The sequence below is a fragment of the Solanum lycopersicum genome, chromosome 9, assembly GCF_036512215.1.
Source record: "Solanum lycopersicum chromosome 9, SLM_r2.1".
NCBI classification, from domain to species: domain Eukaryota; kingdom Viridiplantae; phylum Streptophyta; class Magnoliopsida; order Solanales; family Solanaceae; genus Solanum; species Solanum lycopersicum.
Genome location: NC_090808.1, coordinates 39,753,839 through 39,777,527, shown reverse-complemented (window position 1 = coordinate 39,777,527; position 23,689 = coordinate 39,753,839). Strand labels below are relative to the sequence as shown.

The 23,689-nt window shown below is 32.6% G+C and overlaps 1 long non-coding RNA gene across 8 annotated transcripts; it reads left to right on the top strand.

Moving 5' to 3' along the window:
• Positions 1-4,149: 4,149 nt before the first annotated feature.
• Positions 4,150-10,737, top strand: LOC104649203 (uncharacterized). Of its 8 annotated transcripts, none has more exons than XR_743153.4 (6): positions 4,150-4,492; positions 4,949-5,007; positions 5,790-5,833; positions 5,948-6,120; positions 6,201-6,266; positions 7,598-7,774. It is a non-coding gene; the product is annotated as an uncharacterized lncRNA (long non-coding RNA). The 8 variants fall into 8 exon arrangements; XR_743150.4 differs by having other exon boundaries at positions 4,152-4,492; positions 5,915-6,120; XR_003248257.2 differs by lacking the exon at positions 4,949-5,007 and adding an exon at positions 10,494-10,737 and having other exon boundaries at positions 4,155-4,492; positions 5,915-6,120; positions 7,598-7,729.
• Positions 10,738-23,689: the final 12,952 nt, after the last annotated feature.

The following is a 23,689-nucleotide window of genomic DNA, read 5'->3' as shown; positions in this document are numbered from 1 at the left end:
TTTTCTATCTACTTCTTAAAATAAGGAAGATTGTGAGAGTTTTTTAATTATGCAATTTTAATTTTTTTTGGGGTAAATTAGATAGATAAAAAAAATATGTAATAAGGAGAATGACATAACTCAACTTTAAACGAGAAAGTTGTTTGTTAAGATAGCCATGATATAATCTTAGGTTATCTTGATGCGGGTGTATGGGCATGGGCGTTCTCTTCTCGAATTACTTAAGTAAGTCTTTTGATAACCTTAGTGAGGAGAATGTTATATTGTGTGTTATGTGTTTTGGTGTAATGTAAGTGTGTGTATATCATTATAGATAGTCCAAGTTATCATTTAGGTGTGCTTAGAGAGGGTGTATGGGTCGTCTCTCTATGTTTTAGTCAAGTGAGTCTTAGTATATCTTTCGGTGAGAGAGTTTCATGCTAAATTGGGTTCACTATGAAGTTGAATTTGTTCATTGTAATGTTGGATTTTTTTCACTTTAACATTAACATTGTTCACTGTAATGCTCCTTAATATATGAATAAGTGTTTATGTGTTATCTTATGTGTTTCTTAGGTGTTAAATGTGGTTCTTTATGCTTATACTATGAGGTTTATATAAAAAAGATCATATTTCCATTAAATATCTGTTATCATGATTTTTATGCATTAAGCAATACAGAGTACATGTTTTTGTACTAATTCCATATCTTTATCTATATCTAATGTGATTCAAAGGTGAAGGTGCTATTGGAAGTAAAGCTTGAATTATAGTATCTTTCAAGAAAGTTTGAAGTATGTCCTTATTTGACTCGATCGTATTGACGTCTTTAGAATTCTTTTATTAAAGCATTGTAATAGACTTAATAGTACTATACTTCAATTGTATGGGCCGCATCCCAAGTATATTTCAAGCCTATGATTTGATAACATGAGACTTTTATTTTCTTTGGTTAATATGTAAGAGATATTGAAAGACTATTCAAATGTTGTTAAAAGATCTAATTATTCACTACTTTTCATATATGTTTATGCAATGAATGGTAAGAAATGAATTGTACAAGACCTCTAAGAGGTCAAGTACGCCATGTATGGATTCGAGAATGCCCTAAATTCTAGGGGTTACTTTCGGGTTGTTACACGAGATACATCTTTGAGCAACATGCTATAGGAAGATATAGTTTTCCTTCTTTCTACTCTTGTTTCATGCCATAAAGGTTAACTCCATATGATCTCTCTTTTATTTTGCATTGTCCGGTGGTCTTATAAATGGGATTACATGGGAGGGATGATGTTGCAAGGTTTGAGGGAGAAAAAAGGGAGTTTGGTGCTTATTGTGGTTTTTTTAAATAGATGAGTAAGATGTGAATATGGATTAGGAAGTGGTATTATGGTGTATTTCTAGCATGGTAAGAGATATGATAATTCCATGAAGTCGTGTTTCGGATAATGGGTTACGTTATAGTTACGCGATATGATAGTAAGAGGTTATGGTATAAATTTGAGGATTATGTTAAGCGTTAGAACTAAAATAAAAAATGTTTAAAGGACTTTGTCTTATCTTATATACAAAAATAAGGGGACTATGCCTAGTTGTAAGGTTGGATAATAGTCTTCATGTTTATGAATATGGATTAGATGACTTTTTACCTTATAAGGGGTATAATGGCTTGAAGTATGAGACCTTGGAAATAAATCTGTAAGGATCCTAGTAGGAGTACTTATTGAGAACTAGAATTGAATCAAATATGGATGAGGATGCCGCTAAGTTATAGCTTTCTCTATTTGTTGTTGTGGGTTCTTTATCAGTGTGGGAGTACGATGACTAGTTGGGTTTAGATTGTTGTCTTATATCTTCTATTTTATTCTAGCATGAGAGTTATATTGTGATAGTAGCATGTTGCATTTTGTTTAAGGGTTTTGAGTGAAAATGAATTACATTGCTTGCATTATGTATTTTCATGAAGTTATGTTTAAGTGCTAAAATGAGCTTATATAATTTTGTCTCTCATGTTGGTATGCCTTCATCATGAATTTCATAAATGTTGCATTAGTGATTTAGTAAGCATATTCATTGTATTGTATTTGAAATTTTCACTAAAATTTGATTTCATGATAAATGGTTATAGTATGTTTAGAAATGATGTATATGAGCATGATTATGTGTAGAGAGGGAAGGTCCTCCTACATTAAATGAAAATTTAAGTCTTAATTCATGATGAGTTGTAGACAAAGTTCCTACCTTCTTGTGGTGTTGTGACTCTCCTTGTTATATGGAGTTAATGTTAATCCTATCTATGTGTATTTAATATGGTGTGGTATGGTTACGAACTGCCAGTCTTGGGTCCTTACTCTTGAAAGTGTTCAATTTGTTTGAAGTGTCATTCGAGGACTAATTTTTCCAAGATGGGGGGGGGGGGGAGTATTGTTACACCCTCAAAATAATCTAGGTTGAACTAGAGCCTAACATGTGGGTTATGAGTTTATTAAGTCTTACAATGGCCAAATATAGTGTTAGTAGGCAGGGTGTGTACATTGGAAGAGTTTGGAAGTCAAACATCAAAATCGCTCAAATGTTTTGCCTTGAAATGTGCTTGTGTTCCTTAGTATGTTTTGACATGTTTTACGTGTTCGTTTTTACATAAATTGATGTGAGAGGTTATAACATATATACCAGAGTATTTGAGGTGGAAATATCTAGACACGACTCCCCAAGGACAGCCATAAGGGTCCTTGAGATAGACCAATCCTTATGCAAGCAATGTGCCCAAGAAAAAAGGACCAACATAGGTATTGAGGGTACTAGTCCAAGTTGCAGACTGTCTCCATTAAAGGCCAAAAGTTTCTCCGCATCGGGGAGACAAAGCATACCTTAATTTTTTATAATTTAATTTCAGAAATCATGCGGGAGAAGCTCCGCGTTGCGGTCTTATTTTGCGACGATAATTCTAGAAACATAAGTTGGGTTTGACTTGGATAAAGGGTCCTATAAGTTCAGGGGTCTTTTGGGTCTTCTAGGGACTAGTTATTCATGGTTATTGAGCCTTAATAAACCCCAATTTACCCGTAAAATCAAAACCTCAAGTCCAAAACCTAACGTCTCCATTACTTTACTCTAAAACCCCTTCATTGATGAAGTTATGAAGCTCTAAGGAACAAGAAATATTTTCCCAAATTATTCTTCATCAATATTGTGGGTTTTTTTCACTATTAAGGTATGGTGCTTCATCCTTGAATCCTCTTATAGACAAGGAGCCAATTTCAATGGTTTCTAAAGATGATTAAAAAAACATGTAATCTTCTATTTTGAATTCTAGCCATGGGTTCTTGCATAAAAGGTTTTAAATAATTTTTTTTTATTAATGAAGTGATGTTAACACAATGTGTTAAGTCTGAAATCTCTATATACCCATGTAAATAATGAATATCTATTTTGGTGATGTGGGTGAATTGATGATGGTTTGATCATAATGAATTCTTATGTAAGATTATAATGGGCTATTGAAAGATGTATAGATTATGATATAATTGTATATAGGTTGCCTTACATTGATGATTTTCATAGTAGATCTTGTTCGATCAATTGTATAGTTTGATTAATAGTTTTGATTGGTGTTTATGGCTATAGGTTAGAGCCTTGTGACTTTAAGTGATTGGAATGACTAAGGATTGGAGGTGTTTAAGAAGGAATGGTGGTAGGTTCACCTAACATCTTCTATATTGTGTAGTATAGGTATATAATTGTGATTATTAGTATGGTCCACTTATGGTTGTGGTACTTATGTGTTATAACTGTTATAAACATTGCCATGTCGGCATTATTATAAGAATTGTAACTACACCATTTTAGGTCTACAAAAACACTAATTCTTGACTACATTTGTGAAGTGTTGCCGAAAGTAATTTTAGGGACACTTTTAAAACATAGCAAAAGTTTTAACTTTTAGCTACGACAATATTGGAAACCCTTCAAACTGTACTCTTTACTGGTATAAGCTACACCTTATAATTGTTTGTACAATATGATGTATATGGGAACACTTATTTATATATATGACCATACTTTCAAATTGTCCTATTTTTATAATTGAAAAAAACACTTTATAAGGGTAACTTTTAAATTTTCACAAAAATTTTATATTCCTTGAAATATTTTTAATGTCTAAAAAAAATAATTCATAAAAAATTACTAAAACTTATGTGTCCCCAAATAAGAAAATCACACTTTTCTCTGTCTCTGTTGAGCTGATGAAGACATACTTTTCCTTGATGAACTGATCGAAGAGTTGAAGCTAATGTTTGAAGAACTGATCGAATAATTGTATAGCTAAGTCTCTGTCACAAATGAATTGAAGCTAAGTATCTTTGTCATTCTTTTCTGTCAGATTTCTCGATGAAGAACTTGATTTCTCTATTATTTCACATTTAAGAGCTGGCAGCTTCTCGATGAAGAACACGAGTTTCATCATAGTTCTCACTGAAGAACACAATCTTTTTTGTATTGGGTTTATCAGGTAAGAAATTATATCTTTGAAAGTCAATTTCAGATTTAGGGCTTTAATATTCTTGTGTTTTTATATGATTTTTGGGAGTCTAGCTCGTAGTTTAGCTTCATCGGTTAATTTTTTGGTGTCTAGCTCGTATTATAGATATATCAGTTGATTCTTTGCCCTTTTTGTTCTACAAGTGAAAGTTAAATGATGTTGGTCCAACTTGTTTGCTTTATATCTGATTCAACTTGCCTTCTCCAGATTTGATTTCAACTTTAGCCATAAAATCTTATGCAACTTGCCTACTTTACTCTTTGATACCAGTTTGTGTTCCTAATTTTAAAAATTGGAAGCTAAATTGAATAGTGTAGGGTCTTGTTAGTCGAATAATAGAGATTTAACTCTAAAAATCTATAGTTTTTGAAAGCGAACAGATCGTTGTCCATGCCATAGTTTTATTTTAGAACATTGTGTCTGCAGGTTATAACATAAATTTTACATTGGGTTGGACTGATATTATAAGTCTGCATAATGTTAAGGTAATTGATATCTGATGATATTTGTTTATGATTCATTCTATGAAAGATGGATGTAATAGCTAAGTTAATCCATCCATATATCGTAGTTTATTCTCATCTACCTGGTAGTATATTCTCAGCTACCTAAGTTAAAGTTGTGTCTTTTTCTCTGCGTTTTGCTTTCATGGCTTTAATCTTGGTGACCTTTGTGGGGAAGAGATACAAACTTATATAATGTGGAACTTATAAATCACTTGTTTTGGTGACGTGGAAAGTAACCTAATCTAAAAGCCTGCCACCGTAAAGGATTACTGTGATAGATAGCAAATTTTGTAAATTTAACATATTGTACAACAAAAGTTATATAATTCAACTCTATTCTTCGTTAGTCGATATATTATATTTACATGTGTTATGCTTTATCACTGATGGCAGTCAATATATAATTTGTAAATTTACAATAGATAAGGCAAACAAGATATAGCACTGAACTATGTTCTTTGTTAGACGATATATTATATTTCCGTTCGTTATAATTTTATCAGTTAAGGTAGTCTATGTATGATTGTTAAGGCTTGTCGTTTAAAAGAGTACTGATGAATATTCCAGAAGCAGTAGGTGTTCTCTGATTTTTCACAAAACAATATGAAGAATGATTTCAAAATACTTCATTGATATTCCACTATCTGTTGAGCTAGGAAACTTCCATTTTGAGTTTGAAGCTCTTTTAGATCTATTCACAATTTTCTCTATGTTTGACACCGAAATAATGAAAACCCTTATGATTTTTTCGTTACTCACAGGGACAGAACAACGAAGATGATGCACTAAAACTTTCTCACTCAAAGTAATTTGTATAATCGTTCAATACCTAAAATATTTTATAATTTTGGTAATCCTGTGTTGATCTACTAAAGAAATAATGCAGGATTAGTGTTGATCTACTAAAGAAATAATGCAGGATTATCGCACCTCAATTGAAGAACATTGAAGATCCCCATAATTGCATCATACAAAAGTTACCCTTTTTCTAAATCTTATCTCAGCATGAGGAAATGCTTGGTGAGAGTCTAACTTAAGACCTTCCAAAAACTCCTCATTATATTTCAATCTCGTTTACAAACTGATTATGAGGTAATTGTATATTTCTTTCCTATCTTTATTATGATAGTAATTGTTCGGTTTTTCGATGTGTTTCTGAATTAGTGTTATAGAACATTTAACAGCTAAGTGATTCCCTGAATCTACCGAAGCAGAAAAGTGAAAAACTTCTTATTCAGGTATGCTTAATCTTGTTTTGTTTGTTCCTTGAAAACAAAAATTGTATTTGTGTGTGACTTTTGAGGGTCTGTAATGGACAACAATATCCTTTGTGGGAACCTTCCCATTGCATCTCATTTGTGAATTTTTAATACAAGTCTTATATCTTTAATTTTCTTTCTTATGTGAGTGGAAGTATTATAAAGAACAAAATTTTGTTCTATAACATTATATTTGAGTATGCATTGTTGCTCACAACTTATGTTCATGGTTAATGAATGCATAACATTTTTTTTAATTTTGAAACCTGATATGCAGAAGTTTGTGTATTAGAAATAACATACAACTGTATATTGAATATGATGGTATTTAATAAAAAAAATGGAATGTGAGAGTTGAATTATTGGCTACTGTATCTATTATTATAGCACATACATTAATACTTTTTTCTGCTGCTAATAATATACTAGGAAGTTTTATGGAATGTTGTTAGTACGAAAAGTTTCTTTATACTAGGATCGGATTTTTAGCGTCTTATGATCTGCAGTGGGACTCTTTTTGTAGTACAAACCAGCTCCATATTCTAAATCTTCAAATATGTATTTCCATTTGAATGTCATCTTGGCTGGAAATGATTTAATTGATGGCCTAAGATAGAATGAATTGTCAGGCGGAGGCTAGTTATAGTGCAATTGGAAATCAAAGTGCGTACTGTCAAATATCACAAAAGAAATGGAACTATGTACTACAAAAGCTTATTACCTTATAGTTAGGTCGAGGAAGGTCAATGGAAATGTATAGTATCACAGCATGATAAAATGTCCAAACAATCCAAAAAGCAAAGGAATTCCAACCCGAAAAATCATCTGGTGTTTATTAGTTTTCTTCAATAATACGCAACACAACATTAACACATCTAGAAATGTTAGAATTGTGAAATATTCATAATGAAGTTACTTGTACTGATATTTTGGATGATAGAGTTCTAGGTCTTTCGCAATTGTGAGGTTCGCAGGTTATGATACTCAAACGTAGTAACTAGATGGAATTTCATGGAAGTTCACTGCTAGTTATGTTTAATAGTAGTTTTTTGTGAAACGTAATAGTAATTCTCAAGATCCTAAAAACAGAGATATAAAATAATTTATGTTCTTTCTAACTCCAATGCATAAGATGGTGACTGTTGCATTAGACTTTAAATCTAGAACTCCTATTCAAGCCATTAGAAGTATTATTTACACTTGAAATTGTATTCCGTAATCACAGTCGGCTAAATTTTGCCTTTAAAACTAGCTGGATGAATCTTTCTTTTCATCAATTTAAATAGTGTGCTAAAATAACATCTGTGCAGATGCCCCCGAAGATACACATTCATAAGGATATGATATTTACAGTAGTAGAAAAGGAGAAATTCTTTGCTCCTTGGTGGGTGTGCAGATAATGTTTAATGTAACAGTGAAGAAGTTGATGAGTTTTCATCCATGTGAGTGGACAAAATCTAATGAAAGACTATATGCTTGTTATTGAAGGTTTCTTCTGCATTCCTTTGCCTATTTTCTCATTCACTTATCGCAAGGACATTCAAGTATATATAATAGTTTATTACAATTCAATTAATTAGCTTTACTTGTTCGTTTTCTGAGATAAAGTTTTTGCTTTTAGATTTCTTAGAAGGTTAAAGACTATATTTTAGTTTTTGAGTGAGTTTATTGTAACTTCTACTAGTTAAGTAGCTTTTTCTGTTGTTCCAATAAAGGTATTTAGATTTTTATGCTTGTGCTTTGTTTTGTTTCTCCAATGGGGAAGCTTCCTTCCCAGGATAGTTTGGCCCTACTTATAAACCGTAGTCATGAAGCCAGATGCATGTCCCCCCCACCCCCCCCTCTCTCTCTCTCTATATATATATATATATATATATATATTGATTTTGATTGGTTGTCTTACAGTGAATACTCTTTAATTATGCACTTCCAGAGGATTTGTTGTTATGAATTGGTTTATCTTACTGAGAATTTATGCATATTAAATACATGTTTTATGTCAATAACTTATAATTTTATTTTGAATGTGCAAGAAAATAACGATAATTAAGTTTAAATTGTGGCCAGAAGTAAACTCAATCTATAGTAATGAACGATGAAGAATTTTAGTACAAACATATCGTATATGATTGAATGCATTTAGCTTTGTGGAATTAATTGATACTATAGAATGATTAACAGCGGTTTTTGTAAAATTTATTTCATTTTGTACTATTGTTATAAACAATGAAGAGTTTTGTACAAGATATGTTTCTAAAAGTTTATTCGAATTATATAGCTTTGATTTAATTACTAGTTAAATTTTTTCTTTGGGTAACTTGTATATTTAAATATGTTATTATTGAATATAACGAAATAAAAATTGTTATTTTTTAAGATAAAAATTGGGGCTACAATATTCCACACAACATTGTCACACATAAAAATTGTTGTCGTAGGACTCCTAAGAAAAGTTACACTTTATAAGTGTTGCTTTTAGATGAAACATAAAATGCAACACTTTTTAAGCGTGATAAGTAAAAAAGAAAAAGCTACACTTTTGAGTGTAGTATAATTAAACAAAGGTGTTGTTAATGAATTACTCCAAAGCGTGCCCTTATACCGCTTAGGCCACGCTTTATAAGTGAAGTTGTGGTAGCGACATTTAAAACGAGTTGCCTAATGTCAAATGTTACGCTTCTTTAGGCCACCCCCTAAACAACATTGTTTAATTTCCAAAAGTTTATCCTTTTATCAATGGCCACACTTTTTGCTACTTTAGGCTACACTTTACGGGTGTTGCCGTAGGCCTAAAATAGTGTAGTGTGTGATGAATGTGGCCTTGTTCGAATTACTTCATAAATAGTGATATTATCATGTTATGACTTGAATATGATCAATGTGAAGGATTAGTCTATGTTTATACATGATATTGGACTATGAACTTCCCTAGTTGACTATATGTGATCATGATAGACTATATGAGATATGAAGATGATGTGTGTGTCTTGTTGAGTAGAATATATTCTTCTACTTGATGCATGTTACGTTAATTAATATGAACATCTTGACTTAGTAGGCTTATGCACCTTTATCTTGTATGTGTATGAATGAATGTTGAATTAAAGTCTAGGATCGATAGACCTTAGATGGTGCCCTTCTAATCATGACATATATGTGGAACCTTCTATAAAGAAAGAAGGATAATAATGAGATATGCTTATTGACCATTGAGTTGAAGACCTAGTGGATCCATCATTATTAGGTGCATTTTAACTAGATAATTACTAAGAGATGGTACCTTTATGTGACTGAACTACTCTATAAGAACAAAGTCTAGTATCTAGTGAATATGCTATGTGTAGTAGCTCTCCTTGAGAAGGAGACTAGAATACAAAGAAGCCCTTGATATTTCTTAACCGTGTGCCTACATTGGATGTGTCCTAGTTCTACCCTTGTATAGTAGAACACCCTCCATCTCAGTAGGGTAGATTCCAGATTCCATGCATAGCTAGGATGGTCTATGTCGGTTAATGCCTATTCTGCTCATGGGGGATACATCTTAGTGTTTGATAAGTAATACAAGGTTTAGGTAGTTGAATGAGACGCTATCTAGACATGACACGAGTAGGTTTTGATGATGCTAACATGTAGGTTCCTTTGGTCTTTCAAGGACCATAATGTGAAACTTCCTATAATGCTTAAATTAATATTAAATTACTTAGTGAATGATTATGTCTTAATTTAATATAATTTAAAGAAGATGATCCCTTTCTAGGGTAGATTTAAGGGTTGCTTAGGTAGACTTGAAGAGTGTATGGGCTGTCTCTTCATGTTTTACTCAAGTGAATGTTAGAGTAATCGTAGCTGGTAAGTATATGTTAAAAATAAAATAATATTATCTTAGGTAGTCTTAATGGTTATTTAAGTTTGCGTGAAGATGGTGTATGGGCGGTCTATTTTTGTCTTAGTTAAGTAAATCTTTGGATAACCTTTTGTAAGAGAGGCATATGCCATATGGTTGAAGGTGTTGTTAAAGCTATATGCTTAACTACTTGGATATGAATTATATGTAAAGTTGGTGTTAAATGTGGTTCTTATGCTTATGTTATAAATATTTCTCAAAAGAGCATGTTTCATGCAAATGTCCTTTCAGCATGATTTTATTGCATATCACTTACTTAGTACATATAATGTGCTAATTCCATATGTTGTTTACTTCTTAAGGTGTAGGTGACGTTTGAGAAGAGTTGGTTTAGATGAAGATTAGATACTAGCACACATTCAGGCAATGTCATGGGTCTTCAATTGATCCGACGACATCAATAAGTATAGCTTATCAAGTAAAGAAATTCTAATAGACTTTTTTAATTCGTATTCGATTGTTCTATGGGATGTCAACCAAAGATGATGATGTGTCTATGTTGGCTACTTTGAGACTTATCGTTTCTATCGTTTTCTATAAATGAGATTTTTATATATGTTGTAAATTTTTCTAGTTCTGCACTACTTTACATATATGTTATGCAATGAATAATGTCTAAGGGCTTCTATAAAATCTCCGGAAGGTCAAGTATACCGTATCACGATTCGAGAATGCCCTAACTTCTAGAGTGTACTATTGGGTAGAAACAAATGTCTACACTATGCACGAAAAGTATATGTCCACAAAGCATGTAATCTATGTTAACTCAAATGACTTTATAGGTGTACTAGTGTAGTTAATGGTATGAGACTTTACCTATACATTTGACATGTTTACCTTGATAGAATAGTTCCTAGGGTGGTATCTCTATTTACATGATATAAATGCATAATTAAGTTATGAACATGAAAAGATATGATATGATAGAAGTATGAATAGGTGTAGTATCCAAATGTGTTTATGTGAATGGTATTCTCATGTATGTACACATACACTCACATGAATGCATATAATGAAGCATAAATGATAATCTAGTAAAGAGGGAGTCTCTTCAAAGGTATTCTCAATTGTACTCTAAACTAGATATTGCTTGAATATGCCATGTCCATGCGTAAGGTTTTCTCATATGATTTAGGTTGATGAAAGGACATTCTCCTCTATAACCTATGAGTTAAGCATATAAGGAGTTAAACCTCCTAAAGTCGTTTTTATGAAGTAAAGTTACTCAAGACTTTTTAAGAAAGGGAAGTTAGCTTACCATTGAATGAACTTGATGAGTATGGGTGGACTTTCCTAATCTGCGAAAGCTTGTTTACTATAGTCCTCACGAGCTGGATAACTACCATGCCCAAAAGTCATAAAGATTAATTGCATATATACCTTCAAGTTTCGATAACTATGTTACCCCATATAATTTAGCAAGTGATATCACCTACTATTCTAGCATGATACTCATGTCATACCTTGGCAAGTAAAATACCCTCTTTTGGTGTAAGGAGATGATACCAAATTCCATGTTTTGCTTACATGGTCTGATTGTTGGTTAAAGATAGGATTTACCTAAAGTAAAATGGAAAATGGAAGTAAATTAATGGACCTTAACTAGGATAGCATGAGAAAAGTTGATAAGTGTAGGTGAGGATATGAGACTTTACCTATGCACTGCATAAGTAGCTAATGAAGGGAGTTCTAGTAAGGTGTTCTATATGTATATGTATATGTATTATATGCATGATATTATGGTATCGACCTAATTGTATGATAATATGCATGGTATGACTCTCATGTTGTATGTATTATGATGTCTCACTTTATTGCATAATGTTTATCTTGTTGACTATATGATGAGGTCTTACATGATATGCATGTAGTTGACTATACATTTAAATGTTAATGTATGAAGTAAGTGATATGTTCATGTTCTCCTTGTGAGTTTACTAAGTATGTATGAGGTTATGGGATGTTACATGTACATTGCACTAGTATGATTAGATTTGGATTATGAGTAAGGTCTTGTGATGTCTATATGAAATGAATCCCCAGAATGCTATTGTTTGCTATTTCCTATTATGATGTTATAGATAGTGTTGATTTGCATGTGGCCTTGAAGTGAGTCTTATATGTTGTTCATTGAACATGTCTGTTTATATGTGAAGTAAGTGTCTTAGGATATGTTATATTCTTATGAATGTCTGTGTTTAAGTAAATGAAGGTTATGTGAATGTTCACCTTGGTGATCTTATGGTGATGCTTGAGTGTGCATGGTGTAATGGTACACTATTAATGTTACTTGGGGGATTAAAAGTTTAAGGTAAATGAAAGGTAATTTTATGAAATGTTAAATGAGCTATAAATGAATAATAGGGTTTATGTTATGTCATGAATAGTATCCATGACTATGTGAAGTGTATGAGTTATGTTTTGCTTATTCTATCAAAGATTTATGAAGTTTTAAAAATATGCTTGATGAATGATTTTCCGACTAGATTTCCTATGTCAAGTTTATATTCAATGTATTGTAATATCTTAAATATTATGTTATGATGCTAAAGGGTCGTGCCCCTATTCAATTCTATTGATGTTGAGTCGAAGATGGAATAAGAGACATAGGGTCCAATTATGTATTATGACTTATTTTATATATAGATGAAGTGATGATTCTAGCATATGATGTCCTATCAAAGTTTTAAATTTTCTGCTTAATTTAGTATGCCAATGCGATGAATGGTTATTATGGGCTTGTATAAAATCTACGAGAGGTCAAGTATGTCATGTTACTTCTAGGGGGTGCTCCACAGTCGTGACATAACCCATATTTCTATGGTTTCTACAATTTTGTAGGTTCCGGTCATTGAGTTCATAGAAGGCCAATTGAAGAAGACTTGGAATCTTTTCTCCGAGTGTTGGTATGTCTCATGTTCGGGGATGTTAACTTTTTCTACGCTCAAGCTTCAAAGTTCTATTGAAATAAAGACATTATTCATTACTTTATCATTTGAATATTTATTTAAGCCTATAACGACATGTTTACTTTGTATTGGGTATGTCCAACATTTCTACTCGTCTTAGATGGTTCAATGTTAAACAAAGATTAGAATAATTCTTATGTATCGATTATGTTTTCTAAACGAGAAGCCTATGTAATCTTCTTATGTGATGAGTCTATGTAAACTCCATATGCAGTATGCGAGAGGTCTACATAAACCTCACTTTATAGATATATCTGAAAAGTTTTAATTGTTTTGCATTTTTAACCTACCATATGTTACGACGAATGCTAAGAGGCTAGTCTTAGTCCTCTCGAAGAACGACGATGCTGGTAAAGTCTAGGAGGGTGCTCCCCAATTGCGAAACATATAATATCATAGGGTCATAACCCTTACATCAATATGAAAAGAAACAATAGTCCATAACAAAGTCTTTTAGAAAGTGGAACTAAAACATACGACATGTCCTTGAACATATGAGGACATACTAATCTTAAGAGAATGCTGCTACCCAATATTCAGCTTCTAAGACAATCATCACTTTCCACCTACACTTGTAAAAATAGAAAAACATATGAAATTAGAACATTGAATGCACTAAGTATGGTGAACATGCAAGAAAACCATGCAAAAATGGACATTTACTTAGGATATGATTTTCATGCTATTTTTGTAGAAACCTCATAAAACAAGTATAACAAACATTTTGAAGTCAATATTCACATATAAGACATACTTGAACCATCACTTAGAATCCATAAAAGCATTATACCCCTACCAAAGGTTATCCTAAGATACACCCAAGTAATATATGAAGTGGACGCCCATTGAACCACTTCACACACACCTAGGTGATCCTCAAAACAACCCAAAGTAAGAATATTATAATTACATAACACTAAGCTTTATTTTTTACAAGTAATATTGCATGAAACTATTTGAAACTACTTTTTATGTTATAATTGATGTTAATTGAATGATTTTAGATCAAATTCCTTAATAACCCAAGGAAATTATGAAATCCTTACTTCGACTATATTATAGGTTATTTGATCATGTCTCTATACTATTGAACTCATGTGTAGTTTACTCTGGGCTATACAATTATAGAAGAATATGTCATAATTATGTGTAGGATATCTTAGATTGATAAATTCATATTGTTTTACTTTAGATTCATTGTATATTTAGATTATTAGATTGATTTGGTGATCAAGGCTATGGGTAAGAGCCTTTGAGTAATGAGTTGGTTGAATTAGCTATGAATTGAAGTAGTGAGATTGAATTTGTGGTATGTTTACCCAATCCTTAATATATTGTGTAGTATATGAGTTTAAATTGTGATGATTTATATGGTCCACTTGTGGTGGTGGTGCTTAAATTGTATACTCGTGAATTATGTGGCGTCATCGGCAATACTTTGTGAATTGTGAGACAATGTCACCTCATCAGCATTACTTGATGTATAATGATATTATAATGTTATATTCTTGATGAATTATGTGTATATCTGAAATCAAAATATGAGTTACTCTTAATTGAAGATATATGTTTATGTTAGGCTATGGTGATGTCTTGTGTGTATATACTTAATGTTGAAGTGTGAATCTTCCAAGTTGAATTTATAATCATTAGGATGAGTTATGTTGATGAATATATAGGAGTATGTAGGGTAACTTGAAATCATACTAGTTGTCCCTATGTAATTCTTGAATAACATGTTATATGTGAGAATGGAAAGTATATGTGTCTTGTTTTGGTAGACTTGTGTCCCTTACCTGATACATGACGAATATGAGTATGAACGTTTGAATTAGTCGGTTAGAATACCCTTTGTCATGAATTAATATGTTTGAATGAAACATGATCTTAAATATAGTAAAGAAGGTCATTATGTGGAACTTTTTGGAAAAAAAGGTTATGATATCCTTGATGTTGAAAGCCGTAATGGTATCCTTCTTGTGAGAATGGTGGATTTATTGTTGGTTTGCTTGAACGGCATGAAACCATCCTTAGGAATGCCATTGAGCTATCCTCTTTGCCATTTTAGGCAGCCCTAGTGGACCTCTTTTTTGGGGTGCGTTATGATTGGGTTATGAACAAGATATGGAACCTATTCATACACTCTTTTAATGAATTATTGTATGAGAACAAAGTCTAGAACCGAATGAGTATGCTTAGGTAGTAGATCTCATTAATTTGGAGCCTAGAGTACAAAGAAGCCCTTTCATATTCCTTAACCATGTGCCTACATGAGATGTGTCCTAGTTCTACCATTGGTAAGTAGAACACCCTCCATCAAAATAGGTTCATGACTCAGGATTCCATACATAACTAGTATTGCATATGTTTTTTATGGACTATTCTCATCATGTGGGGTACATGCAAGTGTTGGGTAAGTACTATGATGTTTAGGTAGTGGAATGTGATTTTATCTAGACATTGCACACACTAGGCTTTGAAGATATTAGTGGGTAATCACCCTAGGTATTTTATAAGAACATTATGTCAATGTTCTTGAGTGTTGAATATCTGTTAAATTGTCTAATCATAATAATGCCTTAAGTAAAGGACTGTTTATGAAAATGTACTTATCTAGAGTAGCTTTGAGGAATTCTTAGGTAGGCTGGGAAAAGGGTGTATGGGCGGTCTCTTCATGTCTTATTTTGGTTAGTCATAGAGTAACCTTTGGTAGGGAGTTTGATTAATGAAATGGGAATTATCTTATCTTAGGTAGTCCAAAATCTTTTTGGTGTATGTGAAAGGATTGTATTGTTGGTCGCTTCATAATTCACTCAAGTATGCCTTAGAATCACCTTTTGTGGGAGGTTCTCATGTTTATATGTGTTATTGATTCTATCTTATTATATGTGACTTATATGTGATGTTGGTATGAAATGTGGCTCTTATATATTATGTTATGAAGTTTTACTTAGAAGAGCATATTTGATATAAATGTCTGTTTCTCATGATTTTATGCATTATGACATACATAGTACATGCATTGTACTAATTCAATACATTTTGTATATCTGTAAAGCTTAGATTAGTGTTCATTCAAGCAAGAGTTTGTATTTCCTCACTAGATTCGAGGAAATCTATATGTTTAGATTTCCTTATTAAAAGTGTTGTGATAGAGACTTTGAGACTTTGCCTTTCATTATGTTTTTCTATAATAGAGATATTCTGAAGTATTACTATTTGGTGTGAAAAGTTTTAATGGCGCACAACTTTTCATACATATATGCAATAAATGATGTCTAAGGGCATGTAGAAGACCTTCGAGAGGTCAAGTATGTCCTGTCATAATTCAAGAATTCCATAACATCTGGAGGGTACACTAGGGTCGTTACAGGTTTGAGGTTGGTTAGTCCTCAGTCCTTGGTCCATAACTAATCTATGAAGCTTTGACGAAAGTTCATATGATAATGGAAATATTGAAAATGTCCTATAGTCGGCAAAAATCATATGTCAATAATATGAGGATAGACCTTGAATTCGAAGTAGGTGATAAGGTGTATTTTAAGATTTCACCAAAGAAGGGGAACTTAAGACCCCAGTATGTGGGTCCCTATGAAATATTGCAACGCGTTGTCAAGGTTGTATATGAGTTTAAATTACATATATAACTAGCTACAATTCACCAGTATTTTATGTCTCCATACTCAAGAAGTGTATTCGAGACCAGGGTCGATTTTTCCTATTGAAGGACTAGATGTGGGTGAGGACCTCTCTGATGAAGAGGTTCTGGTAGAAATCGTTCATCGTCAAGTTAGGAGGTTGAGAAACAAAGAGGTGGCCTCTGTAAAAAAAGTTATATGTCGAAACAACCTAGTTGAGGATGCAATGTGGGAGGATGAGGCCTACATGAAGTCCCGCTATCCTCCTAATAATAAAAATAATGAATAATGTGTATTTTACTTGTCTTCTAAGTAGTTGCATGTTTTTGTAAAGGTTTGTGCCAAGAATGAGTTTTTCATGAAAAACAATTTTTGTGTTAACTTGAATATATATAAATTGTGAGTTTATGTTGCATTCTTGAGATTTTGTTGTTTTTGTCACTATCTTGACAAGAAGAATAGCATGTTAACTCTTTTGATTTATTTTGAGCTCCTATTAATGTTTAGAAGGTAGTTACTCATTATGTGTTATGAAATGTTGAGTTATTATGTGTTGTGCATTATAAATTGAGTTGCTATGTGTAATGTTCTTGCCTATGTGCTGAATAGAGTTAATACTACGAAAGTCCAAAGCCTAATATAGAGTATAACATGATTGTCTAAGGGTTTTAAAACTCCTTTAATGTTAAATATAATGTATATAAGTAATTTAGGAAGTTTTATAATCAAAGCGTCAAGAAGTGTCCATGACGTACGGGAACTCGTTCAAGATGTTCTAGTGTGCCTTAACCTATTTCAAAAAGTTTTAGGAGTTAGAATTTGACAGAATTTGGTATTAAGGTGTCTGATATGTATTAGAGTTGGTTTATTGTCGAAACATCCAGGTACGACTAGCCAAGGATCAACCAAAGGGTATTTGAGGAGGACCCTTGAATTGTGGCAAAAAGTTGTCTTGAGAGAGTAGCCATCGACAATTGCAAGATACAAGGCATGGTCTGATCAACGAAGCATCGATAGACACCATTGATGGTCACATATTCATTTGTTAAAGGGTCAATTTTGTTCCCTCCCTGAAAAAAATGACGACTTCACATAATGGCGGTAGTCCTGGCCGTTTACTGACCTACGACCCATAGGTGGGGGTCTGTAGGTCAGGGCCATTGTTTTAATGTAAATATTTAGATTAGTTAGTTAATTAATTTTTTTATTTAGGGGGTTAGTTAATGTTTAGGGGTTGTTTAATTAGGTTATTTAATTAACTATAAAACCTACCCTATGTCTAAAACCTCACTTAACACCTCTCAATTTAAAACACTATTACTCTTCCTTCTCTCTTCTTTCTCTCTCCCAAATAGAATAAACCCATTTAAGGGATAATTAGAGGTATAAGGGAAGCAATAATGGTTATTTTCTTCATCAATAAACAAGGTGTGTGATCCTTTCACATTTGGGTTTCCTTTCCCCAAAGGGTTATTCAAAAAATTTATTTCAAAAAGATGAGTTTCAAGTTGGTTTTCTTCTATTATGAATTTGATCTTCTAAATTGATTTGTTTATGTTTTATTTAGGATATTATGATTATATTATGATGTATCATGATTCAATCATTCTACCTCTTGGAATTCACCTACTTTGCGATGTACATCATGAATTTTACCCCAGATCCCAAACCCTAGTTTATGAACTATTGATAAAATGGTGTTAAGTAATTGAATTTGTCATAATTATTATGTTAATTAATATTGTGTGATTATATTACACCCATTGTTGTGTTGTTTTTAATGGCTGATGGTAAAACCTTGGAGGATGGCTTGTGAAGGAAATGGGATAAGTCTTGTGATCTCAATTGTTTACTTCAATTATGATTACTTATGTTTAGTGATGAATTTATATTGAAGTATATCTTATGAGAAGATTGATTAGGGTTGTTATAATGTTGAATTTAAAATTCTTGAATTATGGTTAGTTAGTTGTTTGATAGGATGTAATGAAATAAGGGTGGTGATGAATTTGCTTATGTGCCTTTTACTAATATGATTATGTAAATGTTTTAACCTCAATTGTAGGAATTGTTTTAAAATTACAATACTCATGCATTTCTCTTTGAGGAATGATTATGACTATAAGGGGTATGTCATATTTGGGGAGCACCGTATAGACGTAATCAGTGTCGTCATCCTCGAAGAGGACTAAGAATAGCCTCTTTGCTTACATCATTAAGTTCATAGGTTAAAAATGTGTGAAGTTTAAATTTTTTTGATATCTATCTTTAGGTTTACATAGACCTCTTATATACACATAATATATTCGTATCGAATATATATAACATTTTTGTATAAGAAGATTACATAGTTTTATACTTTTATTTTACATATATATAAGATACTTATCATACTCTTAAATGAATGTCTAATCTCATCACCATATAAACAAGAGTATATGAATTTGGCATATCCCATACATCAATATATTAAATCCACATACGGGTTATACTTTTTTAGTACTCAAATGTAAAGGAAAGAACTAGAAGTCTTATGACTAGAACAACATCAATAGTTTGATAGTGGCATTGCCCTAGGGAAGTGAGGACCTACCCAACTTGGACGTGTGAGAATTTCAAATCTTCCTTCAAATTCGTCTCAAAAGTCCATCAACAACCGTAACCTAAAATGTTGTGTAAAAGGGAGAAAATAGGGTTAGTACATTACTTGTAATAAGTATGAGACCATATGCATACACATTATAAAAACATGTTAGAAAGGAACACTTAACGAAAGCGCATTCTATTTTACCTTTTAAAAGCCTTATGCACTTTCAAGAACCAATACTAGTAATTAATACATATTCGTCAAGTTAAGACCATATTCATCACAAGACCACCCAGACAAAGTCTAGCCAAGTCAATCATGCATACCAACATACTTGAACATATAATCAAAGCCCCATAACCTTACAAGAACCATAACCAATCTCCAACTTCACCTATCATATCATTAATAGTACATAACATCATACTTAAGCAATAGAGACCAAACATATGTTCATAAGTAAATTCAACATCATATGGTGTCATCAACGTGTAAGATCATCATGTAAAGATCATTTACATTTATAAGCATGTACATACAGTGGACCATCCTCCTAAGACTCCCTTAAGGGTATGTAGATCAATGTATAGGTGGAGTCTCATACACCTACCTTGACTAAGTTAAACCCCTTAGGTAATCCTTATTAGAGTTCATTCATTACTTAATTTTACCATTTAAGAACATCTTGCCTTAACCGACATAGACCACATGAGCTTATGCGGAATCTAGTATCACGAAACCCTACTTTGAAAGAAGACAAACTACTTGCAAAGTTAGAACCAAAACATGAACATAGCAACGATGTGGATCCACTAACTAGTATTTCAATGGTGGCAACATAGTTCAAAAACTAGGAGATATAGTTGAGACCCTCTTTATGCTACATGCATTATATTCTCCAGTATCATGAGTACGTTAGTGATCCTACCTTACCTATGTGGTAAGGGACACTCCTCACTGTAGTTCACTCTATACTAAGCTAGTGAACCTCGTTGAAATGTCTTTAATACCTTTAATAATACTCATAGTTTAATGTAGTTCCTACGATCTATCTCTTATATATTCATCATCATCATATCTCAATATGAATTTCATGAGTATTTTCCTTTCATTACAATTCTTACATGTGAGGTTAACACATTTACGTAATCACATCATAATAAGGTACATTGGTAAGTTATCACCATCCTTATAACATTTACATCTTAGCCAACATCTCACAAACCATAGTCAAGATATTTTAATTCAACATCATACAACCCTTTCAATATTAATATAAGGTATACTTTAATACAACATCATCACTTAATTACAAATAACCATAATCGAAGTAAGGAGTTGAGATCATAAGACTTACCCCAATCTTCTTCAGAAAAACCATCATCAAGGTTGTACCATAAACCATGATAAATTCCACCAACAATGGGTATAATACAATCACATAATAGTAATAAACATAATAATGAAGTTAATTTAAATAGTATGCAACAATGCATCACTAGTTCATAGCTTAAGATCTACTTCACAACCTTTGTCAATTACTAAAGAACTAGCATTATAGGGTTACAATGCATTTCATTCTATTCATAAACTGACATAATAACAAAATAGGATAGTAATTGTTACATTAACCACATAAATTTCATCAATAATAGATAATTTAATTCAAGATCAGAACCTAAGGTTAAGGGAAAAATGTCATATTCTACCAACTAAACAAAGAAGCAAAATAATTGAGTCATAATGCATGTTAATCTAATCATAATAACAAAAAGTAACCATGAAAAAATAATTCACAAGAACAATTTCGTATTGGAAGAAAACCCACTTGAATTTCATATATTCAAAATCATCTTGAAGGAACGCATTAGGAAAAGAGATCCCAAAGGTGAAAGGAATCTCATACCTTGTTGATTGATTAATTTTGATGGATAAACTTGACCCTTATCATCCCTAGAACCCTCCTGACCTTGTCTTCTATAGTGTTCCTCTACTTGAAAGAGAGAGAAAAAAAGAGAAGGAAGAGTAATTTAGTTTTGGGAATCATGAGGGCTTATATTAGTTTAATTAGGTTAGGGTCTTTATATAGGTCATTAAAAAACTTAATTAGACCTCCATTAAACCCTAAATAAATAAATAACAATCTAACTAATTTAATTAGTCAACTTAAAATCGTGCAGCAAAACAGTGTGCTCATAGACGAAAGCACGACCAACGACCTATTTGTCAAACGACGGCCAAGGGACAAACCCTCTTGTTGGTCCATAGTTTATGAAAGATAGTTTTTATAACAGTCCATTCTCTAAATTGGCAAATACAACATTGACGCCCCATCAATTTTACCACAAGACATCTCGTGCAACCTTCGTTGGACACTGCTTTTTTGCAACTTTTTCCAAATTGCAAGGGTCCTCCTCAAAGGACCTTGGTTTGTCCTTGCGGAGTAGTACCCAGATGTTTCCACTATAAAACCACTTTAATATTTGACATAAACATTACCACAAAATTTCATCATTATCCGACTCCTAAAACTTTGACAAATAGGCTAAGTCACACTACCACATCATTGAACTAGTTTACGGACGTCATGGATGTTCTTTGGCATTTTGAATCTAAAACATCCTAAATGACTTATACACATTAAAATTGACCTTAAAAAGTTACACAACCTTTTTACCCTCATGTTAGGATCTAGAACGCATCGTAGATTTACGGATTGTTACATTATCCCCCCCATTAAAAAGATTCCTCCCCAAATGACACGAAAATCATTTGGAAGGAATAGATTCAGGACTACAGGCCCAACAAAAAACAATACATTATCACATGAGTTACAACATCAATAATGACACCCAATTATAGCAATTCAAAAATTCAATTACTACAGATAAAGTTCAATATCACAATATGTGGAATTTCCTTCTCACAACAACATGAGCTCAACATGTCAATAAGGACTCAATTATGCCAAATTCTCAACTTATAAACATGCTCAATACCCTTTCATAAAACACTCAGCATATCAACATGTTCCCTCAACTAGGTTGTTTCTCCATAACACTTTTATGGTGGTCACCTCTTTGTTCCTCCACCACTTCACTTGATAAAGAAGGATTTCAACCAAAACTTCCTCATAAGAGAGGTTCTCCTTCACACCAAGACCCTTAATAGGAAGAATAGACTCGGGATGACTTTATAAACATTTTAAGCATGGAAACATGGAAAACTGGAACCACATAATCAGTGCTAAACTTCCCTTTCTTTCATAATCTAACCACCCCTTTCAGAAGTAAAATTTTTAGATACACTTTATCACCTACTTCAAACTCCAAATCTCTTTTCCTATGATCGGCATAAGACTTTTGACGACTATAGGTTATTTGGAATCGGTTCCTTATGATATGAACTTTCTCTAATGTCTTATAAATTAAGTTTGGAAGAGAAAACTTGCCAACCTAAAATCATCCAACAGGAGACCTACATCTCCTACCATACAAAGCTTCATGAGGGGCCATAGATATGGATGAATGAAAACTATTATTATATGAGAAATCCACCAACGTCAAGTGCTCATCCCAATTTCTCATAAAGTTAATGATACAAACTATATTAATATCTTCAATAGCTTGAATAGTCCGCTCTACTTTACCATCCGTTTTAGGATAACAAGCGGTGCTTAACTATACTTGAGTACCCAAACCTCTCTGAAACGATCTCAAAAATCTAGATGTAAATTGGGCACCTCTATCCGATATGATGGAAAAAGTAACCCTATGAAGACTCACTATCTTGTCAATATAGATACTTGCATAATCCTCCACCCAATAAATAGACTTAAACGGAAAAAAGTGAGCAGATTTGGTCATTCTATCCATTACCACCCATATAGAGTCAGATTTCTTTCGAGTGCGAGGCAAACCTACTATGAAATCCATGTTAACATCTTCCCACTTCTAAGTAGGAATTTTGATTACTTTTAGTAAACCACTCGGCCTTTGGTCCTCGGCCTTCACTTATTTGCAATAACGACACTTTGCAACAAACTCCGTCATATCCCTTTTTAGGCCATTCCACAAAACACATCTCTAAGGTCATAGTGAATCTTTGTAAAACCCAGATGAATGAAGTAACAGGATCCATGACTTCCTCAAGGATCCCACTCCTCAAATCATACACATTAGGCACAAACGATCTCCCTTGGTACTTAAGAACATTATTCCCCCTTGGAAGAATGACTCCTTTATCTTTCCAAGAACCAATTCATTTAACTCCATTAATAATGGATGAAGTTGTTACTTAGACTT